Raw genomic sequence first — 11,871 nt, 5'->3', positions numbered from 1 at the left:
CCTTAACCCTTCAATGGCAAGTGTCATACCCCAAAAATTACCCATCATTTGTCCTAAAAAAAAAAAAAAAAAAAAAAAAAAAAACGAAAAAAAAAACGAAAAAAAAACGAAAAAAAATTTTTTTTTAATTAATTAATTAATTAATTAATTAATTAATTAATTAAATAATTAAAATAAATAAATAAATAAAATATAACAAATTATTTTGGACTTGGGTCTCCCTCATTCCAAGCCCATTACCCACGAAATTAGTCTATAAATACTGAAGTTTCAGTAGGGGAGTGAGACTTGGAGTTACACTGGGAGATTCACTGAAAAAAAAGAGGAGGAGAACAGAGAAGAACGAATAGAAGTTTTGGCATAGGAACCCTGCCTACCCGGAGAATTCAGAGTAAAGAAACCCTGAAGGCAGCCCATCTGCACCGAAGCCATCGCCGTCCAATTCCCGCTGCCTAACTTATTCCGATACTACAAGTGGTCAATCCCTTCAACCTTAAATTGGCAAACAGGTTTGCGTATCTCTATTGTTTATACTTTCAATTGGCCATATCTACATATATAATGCATCATGATTAAATGTTGATATATAATTTGCTTTCGTATGGGAATTTAAATATGCCTGAATACCCTGAATGTTTGATCATGTTATTCCTGTGATAAAATGCCATAAAATTCAAAGTTCCTAACGTGGGGCTGTTTTCAAATTCAAAATCCGTGGCCGCTCGCTAGGCGAGCCTGGGGCGAGTATTCGCCTGGCCTTCGCTGGGCGAGGCAGAGGCGAACGAGACAGTAGCTGACTTTTCTATTCTGTTTTTTTTTTATGTTTTATCATAGCCATGCATTATTCATCCTATCCTATTTATTGTTGTGATATTTCTCCGGTGTAATCTTCGATTGCACCCTGATTTGGTGTTCTGACATGTTTCTTTTTTTTGAGTTTCGTAAAGGTTCACATATCCCAGGAAAAGGTTATTGGCTAGGTATTCCACTTTATTTGTGGGATACCCTTGTGGAGTTTCACCCTAAATTAATTTTTTAATGTATTAATTTCTAATGTATTAATTTTTTAATATATTGTTTTTAATAATTTTAATGTGGAGTTTCATCCTAATTATATAATTAATTGTAAAAACTTTGCCTTTGAATAAGTGATCTTGGACCTCTCTTTGTTGCCTTACGATTACGATATTACGGTCATGTCCCGCGAACGTGGGGATACCCTTAGCAAAGACCCTTCGGTTAAATCATCATAAAATAAATTATAGTCCCTCGGATGTTGCCTTCGAATATACAACTTTGTCCCTCGATGACCCTCCGATGTTGCCTACGGTTAAAAGATGATAGTCCCTTCGAATGCTAAGGTATCCCCGTAACTGTTGCCTTCAATGACCAATCGATGACCCTACGATGACCCTTTTACATCCAAAGGATAAAACTACTTATTTCTCAATAATAAGGACAGTTTTACCCTCATAAGGATAGGAAATACTCATAAAGCCCTTGGGTCGGTATAACTCTTAATTGCTGGCTCACAACCTAAAACATTTTTTCACACCTCACACCTTTCAAAATACCTTCAGAAAATCACCACTTGGTATACATTCATACTAGAATCATTACCGAGTTATATTTTTCTAAACAATTTTCAAAACTAAACGAGATAATCACTTTGTATACATTCATACAAGAATCATTACAAAGTTAAATTCTTTTTTCAAAACAATTTTTCTAAACAATTCACAAACACTTTTTTTTAGACAAAAATAATATAAGTGATCGAGCAATTAAGAGCCCATGGATAACCATGGATACAAAGGGTGCTAACACCTTCCCTTTGTATAACGTACCTCCCGAACCCAAAATCTAAATTAAGGTCTTTCCTGTTCTTTTCCACCTTTCCTTATTGGATAAAAGAAAAGTCGGTGGCGACTCTTGCTAACCGCGACATTGCGATAAAAACACAAAAAGTCCAGTTCACCGTATGACTGAACTGGCGACTCTGCTGGGGACCCTAAATATTTAAAAAGAGAGGTTACCTTAAAAACAAGATCACTTATTCAATTTGTCTGATTTATTTTTAAGGGATTGCTTGGGTATGTTATGCTTGAGTGAAAGATCCTACACCCGGATCTAGTGTACCTTAGGTAAGTAGCAAGAGATCATCGCGACTGTCCGGCGTATACTGGAATGGTCAAAATGATGGCTACGGTTAATGTGGCACTTTGGATGTCCTGATGTTCCTCATGTTAGTTGAGGAAATATTTGGCATTCGCGTGGTGTCATAAAAGCATTAACCAGACCTTTAGAACCCTAATTGACTCATCCTGGCCATTAGAAAGTAGTGAGATAACTGGCTTCGGTTCCGACTGGAGTTGGTTGAGACTCGATACTACACTCTTTGAGATTGGACTTTAGGGAAGCTTCGGTCAACCACTTGGTGTTGCACTGAAGTGGACTTAAGGAAAGGTCAATGATTTGAGATCCTTCTAGAACCCGGTTACTATTCTAAGACAGGTTGAACCAACCAAACTTCAGTGGGGAGGGTATTTACCTATGGAACTCACGCAAGCCTTAAAACCTAGGAATGATTGTTGTGTGACTTGCTTGTGCTTGTTATTTATCTAACAACATGACATCATAACAACATAACATCATAACATCATGGCATTGTACTAACCATTTCAAGGATTTAGGGATTTAACTCTGCTAAAAAAAAAAACAGAAAAAACAAAAACAAAAGCAAAAACAAAAGAGAAAAGAAAAAAAAAGCTCTTTTTGTTAGTTTATGCAAAGTTAAATCCCGAAAGTCCTTGAAAACATTTCATACATTGCATTGCATCGCATAACAGGTATTCTAAAGGATCAGTGTTCTCACGATTTTCCTATCAAACAGATTCCAGCAGATTCAAACAGATTGAACAATGGCTCTCGAACAAACTGTCAAAGATCTCCAGGCCCAGAATGCTCAATTCCAGGAAATGATGCTGAGCTTATCTAAGGGGCAGGAAGAACTGAAAGCTCTTTTGATGGAGAAGAAGAAGGACCAGAAACCTGTGGGTTACATCAACCCGGGGAGAAGGCTTAAGGGACAGGTTACAGGAGTCAAGATTAGAATTCCGAAGGATTCAGAAGAAGAGACCGAGAATGATTCGGAAGATGAGAATCCTAATCTCGTCAATTCTGAGGACGACGATGAAGATTATGAACATGAACAGTACTCTCCGAAGGATGATAAGTACAAGTTGCTGGAAGAACGTATGCTAGCTATGGAGGGGCAGAAAGTGCCCGGTCTGGATTTCGAAAACTTGGGTCTGGTCTCTGATGTGGTCATTCCCCGCAAATTCAAGGTTCCCATTTTCACTAAGTATGATGGTGCCTCTTGTCCTCAGATGCATCTAAGGGCTTATGTGAGAAAGATTCAGCCGCACACTACTGATAAGAAACTGTGGATCCATTTCTTCCAAGAGAGTCTGTCTGGCACACAGTTAGAGTGGTATTATCAGCTTGAGAGCTCTAACATCCGCACATGGACTGATTTAGCAACAACTTTCTACAAGCACTACCAGTATAATTCTGAGTTAGCGCCTACTCGGCTACAGCTACAAAATATGACTATGGGCTCTAAAGAAAGTTTCAAAGAATATGCTCAAAAGTGGAGAGATTTGGCTGGCAGAGTCAAACCCCCTATGACTGATCGAGAGTTAGTGGACATGTTCATGGGTACACTGACTGGCCCATTCTACAGCCATCTACTGGGAAGTTCCTCGTCAGGTTTCACTGAACTTATCTTGACAGGTGAACGGGTTGAAAGCGGCATTCGAAGTGGAAAGATACAGGCAGCTACTTCTGCAAGCACCAAAAAGTCCTATCAGGGAAAGAGTGAATCAAATGCTGTGTACAGTGAGAGGAAGCATAACAAGAAGAATCGTGACCATACTGTTGGGGCAGTTACAATTGCCGCACCGCCATCTCAGAACTTCCAACACAGACAAGACAGGTCGAGAAGACAGTTTACCAAGATCAATATGACTTTAACCCAAGCACTGCAGAGTATGTTAAAGGCCAATTTGATTACCCTCAGAGGCCCTCCTGCAAATCCCAACACTACTTCTCCTCGTTATAATCCCAACGCCAGGTGTGCCTATCACTCCGATAGCCCCGGGCATGATACGAATGATTGCTGGTTGTTGAAGAACAAGATTCAGGATATGATCGACGCTGGAGAAATTGAATTTGATCCTCCGGCGACCCCCAATGTCATCACAGCACCTATGCCTAATCATGACCAGAATGTTAATGTTGTGGACGACAATTCTCACGTTACTGACGTTGCTGATTTAGCATCTCCTCTCCTGATCGTTAAGAAGAATTTATTGCAAGCTGGTTTATTTCCAGGTTGTGCTGAAGATTGCGATCTCTGTGTACTCCGACCCAATGATTGTTTGAAGTTGAAGAACGACATTCAACGGCTGATGGATGATCGTACAATTCTATTTGAAAGGGTTCCTAAGGTGGACAACTCTATTGAAGAGGTATCTGTGATTGCTAGGTCCAAAGCTCCAGTGAAGATTACCGCTACTAGAGTGCCTGTGAAGATTACCGCTGAGCCCAAAGTGGCTCCCCTGATTATTACCGCACCTGGCCCCGTGCCATATTCCTCCAGCAAAGCTATTCCGTGGAACTATGGAGGCGACGTTTACATCCATGGCATAAAGCAGGTTGGTAGTTCTGCTAATCCTAATGATATTGTGGGGACTAGTAAAGTTACTCGAAGTGGAAGGATCTACTCCCCAGAAATCTCACCTCCCGCTCCCGAAATTCGAGGAAAAAGACCAGTCAATCCTCCTCAGTCAGAGACATCGGTCGAAGTTACTTCTGAAGATGTTGCCAAACAGGAAATGGAAGAGATGCTGAAAATCATCCGTAAGAGCGATTTTGATGTAGTGGAACAATTGGGGCATACTCCGTCTAAAATCTCAATGTTGTCCTTGTTATTATCCTCTGAATCCCATGCCAATGCATTGATGAAATTCTTGAAGACCGCTCATGTGCCTCAAGAAACATCCGTCGATCAATTCGAACATTATGTTGCTAATTTGACTGTTGACAACGGCCTAGGCTTTTCCGATGCTGACCTGACGCCAGCAGGAAAGAATCACAATAAAGCTCTGCATATCTCCATCGAGTGTGAGGGGATCACCCTGGCTCACGTGTTGATCGACAACGGCTCTTCCTTGAATGTGCTCCCGAAAGCTGTACTCGATAAATTTGACTACAAAGGCATTGAACTGAAACCTAGTGATGTTGTGGTGCGTGCTTACGATGGTGCGAAGAGTGTTGTCTATGGTGAAGTGGTTCTCCCTATCAAGATAGGACCTCAAGTCTTCAACACTACCTTTCACGTGATGGACATTCGTCCCGCCTACTCCTGCTTGTTGGGGCGCCCTTGGATCCATGGGGCAGGTGCGGTAGCTTCGTCGCTTCATCAAAAGCTGAAGTATCCAATAGCAGGCATGGTTGTCACTGTATGTGGAGAAGAAGAGTATATTGTCAGTAGTGTGCAAGCCTTCAAATACGTCGAGATGGATGGTGAATTCTTTGAGACTCCTTCTCAGTCATTTGAAGTGGTTCCTCCACCCAGTCCTGTCCTTAAGCCAACTCCCCTTGTGCCCAAGGTTGTTCGTGCTCCCCCTGTCATGATCTCTCTGAAAGATGCTCAAGCCGCGATTGAAAATGGTGATCGTGCTGGTTGGGGTCAACTGATCAATGTACCGTACAAGTCTGATAAAGCTGGCCTGGGGTTTAACTCTGGAAAGATAGTCAAAAATCAGATTAATGCTATGGAAGATGCTGATAGTGATTGCGACTTGGATAGCTGGATTTTCCCAACAATTGGTGACGGACTCAACAATTGGAAGACTGAAGACATTATCCCGATTTCCTTTAGTCAGGAGTAATTGTTATTGTTTATTCTAGAATTGCAAATTTTAATTTTCTTTTACAATCAAACTTCTTAAAGCATTGTGTCTATGCCCGAGGCACAATGGCTAATTTGTTAGGGGTTTTGTCATTTTCATAAGCATATTTATATTCAATAAATCAATGGACGTTTTGCATTCAAATATTGCGCTCTTTGTCTTTCCTATTATCTTTCAAACAAGCTATGTTTTCTTACACACACGCACGTAACGAATTGCAGATCCCTATCCACTCTGGATCCTGTTGATAATGGTTCTACTACTGTTCATTATGACTTTGAAAATCCGATCTACCGAGCCGAAGATGGAAGTGAGGAAGATTGTGAAGTACCTGAAGAACTTGCCAGACTGTTACTACAAGAAGAAAGGACTATACAGCCGCATGAGGAGTCAGTTGAGACTGTAAATCTGGGTACCGAGGTGGACAAGAGAGAAGTCAAAATAGGAGCAGGCTTGGAAAGCAGTATCAAGGAAAGATTGATTCAGATGCTACATGACTATGTGGAGATTTTTGCTTGGTCTTACGAAGACATGCCAGGGCTGGATACCGATATAGTAGTGCATCATTTGCCGACGAAGGAAGATTGTCGTCCTGTTAAGCAAAAGGTTCGTCGCATGCGTCCTGAAATGTCCGAGAAAATCAAGGCCGAAGTCATGAAACAATTCGATGCTGGTTTTCTGGCGGTTACTTCTTATCCTCAATGGGTTGCTAATGTGGTACCAGTGCCAAAGAAGGATGGTAAGGTGCGAATGTGTGTGGATTACAGAGATTTGAATAGAGCGAGTCCCAAGGATGATTTCCCACTGCCACACATTGATGTTCTGGTAGACAACACCGCTCAACACAAGGTATTCTCCTTCATGGATGGATTCTCGGGTTATAACCAGATCAAAATGGCACCTGAGGACATGGAGAAGACTACGTTTGTGACGCAATGGGGCACCTTCTGTTATAAAGTAATGCCGTTTGGTTTAAAGAACGCAGGAGCAACGTACCAGCGTGCTATGGTGGTTTTGTTCCATGACATGATCCATCATGAAATAGAAGTATATGTGGACGATATGATAGCCAGGTCTCATACTGAAGAAGAACATCTCGATCATTTATACAAACTGTTTGAGAGGCTGAAGAAATACAAGTTGAGATTGAACCCGAACAAATGCACCTTTGGAGTAAGATCCGGTAAACTCTTGGGCTTTATTGTCAGTGGTAAAGGTATTGAGGTTGACCCGGCCAAGGTGAGAGCTATTCAAGAAATGCCAGTTCCCCGTACGGATAAAGAAGTCAGAGGTTTCTTGGGACGTTTGAATTACATTGCCCGGTTTATTTCCCATTTGACCGCTACTTGCAAACCCATCTTCAAGTTACTGAGAAAAAATCAGGAGATGATATGGAATGATGAATGTCAAGAAGCTTTTGACAAAATCAAGAAGTACCTCCAAGAACCTCCGATTCTGGTACCACCAGTTGAGGGAAGACCTCTAATCATGTATTTGACCGTTTTAGAAAACTCAATGGGGTGCGTGTTGGGACAACATGACGAGTCTGGTCGAAAAGAGCATGCCATATACTACCTTAGCAAAAAGTTTACCGACTGTGAAACAAGATACTCACTGCTCGAGAAAACTTGCTGTGCTTTGGCCTGGGCTGCTCGCCGACTAAGACAGTATATGTTGAATCACACCACTTTGTTGATTTCTAAGATGGATCCTATCAAATACATATTTGAGAAACCCGCCCTCTCCGGAAGAATAGCAAGATGGCAGATGATTTTAACAGAGTATGATATCCAGTATACCACCCAAAAAGCAATCAAAGGAAGCGTGCTAGCTGATCATTTGGCTCATCAGGCAGTGAATGATTATCAGTCTATGAATTTTGAGTTCCCAGATGAGGATGTCATGCTTGTTACTGATTATGAAGAACCTGGACCAGAGGAAGGACCCGAAGTGGGATCCCGATGGACTATGGTTTTTGATGGATCGTCTAACGCATTGGGCAACGGTATTGGCGTCGTGATCATTTCCCCCAAGGGTGGCCATACGCCTTTCACCGCTAGACTATGTTTTGAATGCACCAACAATATGGCTGAGTATGAAGCGTGTATTTTGGGACTCAGAGCTGCTATAGACCTAAGAATCAAGTTCTTGAAGGTGTACGGAGACTCAGCCTTGGTAATCAGTCAGGTCAAAGGAGAATGGGACACTAAACATCCGAATCTCATCCCTTATCGAGAACGGGTGTTGACATTAATCCCATACTTTGAAGAGATCACATTCGAATATATTCCACGAGAGGAGAACCAGTTGGCAGACGCATTAGCTACCATGTCATCTATGTTCAGAGTCAGATGGGACAATGAAGCTCCCCGGATTACCATTGAACGACTAGACGAACCAGCATATTGTTATGAACTTAACGCTGATGAAGTAGAAGAGAAGCCTTGGTACCACGAGATAAAAAGATATTTAGAAGCTCAAGAATACCCTGAAGGGACATCCATCAATGACAGGAAATTTCTGAGGAAGTTCTCCGCTAAATTCTTTTTGAGTAATGGAATATTGTACAAACGTAACCATGATTCGACTTTGCTTCGCTGTGTGGATAGAAAGGAATCAGAGAAGATTATGGAAGACATGCACGACGGTATCTTTGGGACTCATTCTAGTGGACATACAATGGCCAAGAAGATTCTGAGGTCAGGGTATTATTGGTCTACCATGGAAACTGATTGCCACCATCACTCCAGAACTTGTCATAAGTGCCAGATCTATGCGGATAAAGTACATGTGCCTCCTGCTCCATTAAACGTGTTGACCGCGCCGTGGCCCTTTGCAATGTGGGGCATTGATGTGATTGGCGAAATTAAACCTACCGCCTCTAATGGACATCGTTTCATCCTTGTTGCTATTGATTACTTCACAAAGTGGGTGGAGGCAGCCTCATTTGCTTCTGTTACTAAGAATGTGGTGGCACGATTCATCAAGAACAACCTCATCTGCCGATACGGCGTCCCTGAGAGGATTATCACTGACAATGGCACTAATTTGAACAACAAGATGATTACTGAACTCTGCACGCAGTTCAAAATAAAATACCATAACTCTTCTCCGTACCGGCCAAAGATGAACGGCGCTGTAGAAGCGGCTAATAAGAATATTAAGAAGATTATACAAAAGATGACGGTAACATACAAAGACTGGCATGAGATGTTACCATTTGCTCTTCATGGTTATCGTACTTCGGTACGAACTTCGACAGGGGCAACTCCTTTCTCTTTAGTCTACGGAATGGAAGCCGTTTTACCAGTAGAGGTTCAGATTCCCTCTCTAAGGATCATGAAAGAGGCGGGCTTAGACGAAGACGAATGGATTCAGACTCGACTCGATCAGATAAATTTGATGGATGAGAAGAGACTTGCGGCTGTATGTCACGGGCAGATATATCAGAAGCGCATGACCAGGGCATTCAACAAAAAGGTCAAGAGACAAGTGTATCAAATTGGCGACTTGGTAATCAAACGCATCATCCTACCACAAACTGATCCCAGAGGCAAATGGACTCCCACATACGAAGGGCCATTTGTGGTTAAGAAGGTATTCTCTGGTGGAGCCATGATACTCGCTACTATGGATGGTGAAGACTTCCCACATCCCGTGAACGCGAACATAGTTAAAAAATACTACGCATAAAAGAGACCCGCTAGATCGACGTATCTAGGCAAAAGTAAGGGCATCCCGGCGAACCAAAAGGGTTCGGGCAAAAATTAGGGATATATAAAAAAAATGTACACCCGACAAGTCGAAAACCTGAAAAAGGCGGCTTGGGCAAAAAGGGGTATCCTGGTGGACTGAAAACCTGAAAAGGCGGTCCAGGCAAAAATTAGGGATTAAAGCGTATGACTATGTCCCGTTCTTAGTCAACTTCATCCAAGTTCAAGGGACTGAACAAGCCAATCACTTCCATCCGACAGCAGGGGATGAGATGCTTGAAGACATAATGACAGTAGTAGACTTAAAATCAATAGGACTTCTTCCACATAGCTTTCTCTTTGTTTTCGACAATTTCCTCTTACTAGGATTTCTGTCTCCTTGTACACAAATTGCCTGTTTATAGGCCTTCTTTCAAAATCAATACAACCTTCTTTCAAAAGATGCTTTTGTTTTTTCTTTTTCTGTTTTGTTTGCGTAAACGTCCATTGATTTAATTTGAATTAATATATGCATTTGAATATGACCAATGTTTACCAAAATACATGCATAGAATAGCAATAGCAATTACTACAAGACTTCAGGATCGAGGATAAGGTCTAACCATGCTTCCAATGAATCCGCTACCAATTCTCTTCCCCAGCAAGCCTATTTTTCCCAGAAGAAATTGGCAGTATTCCCCGGCACAGCCAGCTATTCCCCAACAGAGGTCGGCATCGCCAGACAGGCTGATCATCTCATCCATCTCCAGCCCGACTCTGCTGAATATTTCCACCATCAGACAGAAATCAAGCATCCCCAGCCGAGAAAGGGTCATCGTTACAAATATCTCCAATCAGTAGATGGGGATTTATTTTCCCCAGTAGAGTCCCCAAGCAGAACTTCTCATACGCATAACTCATTCATTACATCATTTCACAGCATACGCATGCATACAACATTCGCATTTATTTTAGCATAACACGAAACATCTCATACATCATGACATAGCATGAAGCTAACTTTTCTTTGCAGGTTATTTATCCTCCTGATATAGTCAAAATAAAAGGTTCATTCAGACAGACACCTTTATCAATCACATTCAAGATTCAGATACATATTTCAAATACAGTTCATGGGAACATTCATTCTGACAACACTTCGATATCCTCCTAACGATGGCATCTTTAAGCCCATCCCAGACATTTATTGCAAGTACAACATATACAGGTTATCAGATACAGCCTAACGTATGGTTCATTCTGATTCAGCCCAACATATGACTTCTTCAGCAACTCCAATGCGGTCTAACGTACGACCCATTTGGACCTTCAAATCCTCAGATGCTGCCTAGCGTACGGTACATTCAGGGGTGTAGTCTAGCGTACGACTACTTTCTTTTTCAGATGCAGCCTAACGGACGGCTCATTCTACAACTCGGATACGATCTAACGTACGATCCATTCTGAACTTCAACAACCCCAATGCGGTCTAACGTACGACCCGTTTGGATCTTACAACCCTCAGATGCTACCTAACGTACGGTACATTTCTGAAGTGTAGTCTGGCGTACGACTACCGCTTTCATCATCAGATGCGGCCTAACAGACGACTCATTCTGCGACGGTCTAACGTACGACCCGTTCGGATGTCCATCCCCTCAGATGCTACCTAACATACGGTACATTTCTGAAGTGTAGTCTAACGTACGACTACCGCTTTCGTCATCAGATTCAGCCTAACGTACGGCTCATTCTGCAACTCAGATACGATCTAGCGTATGGTCCATTCTGATCCTTTATCCCCAACAGCATATGACACACTCCGACTCCCCAGCGAAGTCGGCAGCCTAATGGATGACTCATTATACGGTCTAACGTACGACCCAGTGTGGCACCCATGTCTTCAAATTGGCCTAATATACGGCGCGATCTGAAGCTTTCGTCATCAAACCTCCCGGATGGCATCTTTAAGCCCATCTCCATCAAGACCAACTGTCGATTCTCAAGTGCAAATTTTTGGGGCATTCTAGTGTTCAATAATCTTCCACCTCCAGACCACGAATGGCATACACGCCATCCTAACTCTCTCGGTTCAAGAATATTGAACAGGGGCAGCTGTCATACCCCAAAAATTACCCATCATTTGTCCTAAAAAAAAAAAAAAAAAAAAAAAAAAAAAAAAAACGAAAAAAAAAAAAAAA

This window comes from Lathyrus oleraceus, chromosome 6 (genome assembly GCF_024323335.1).
Source record: "Lathyrus oleraceus cultivar Zhongwan6 chromosome 6, CAAS_Psat_ZW6_1.0, whole genome shotgun sequence".
Classification (NCBI taxonomy): Eukaryota; Viridiplantae; Streptophyta; class Magnoliopsida; order Fabales; family Fabaceae; genus Lathyrus; species Lathyrus oleraceus.
Note: the sequence above shows the minus strand (reverse complement) of the source record.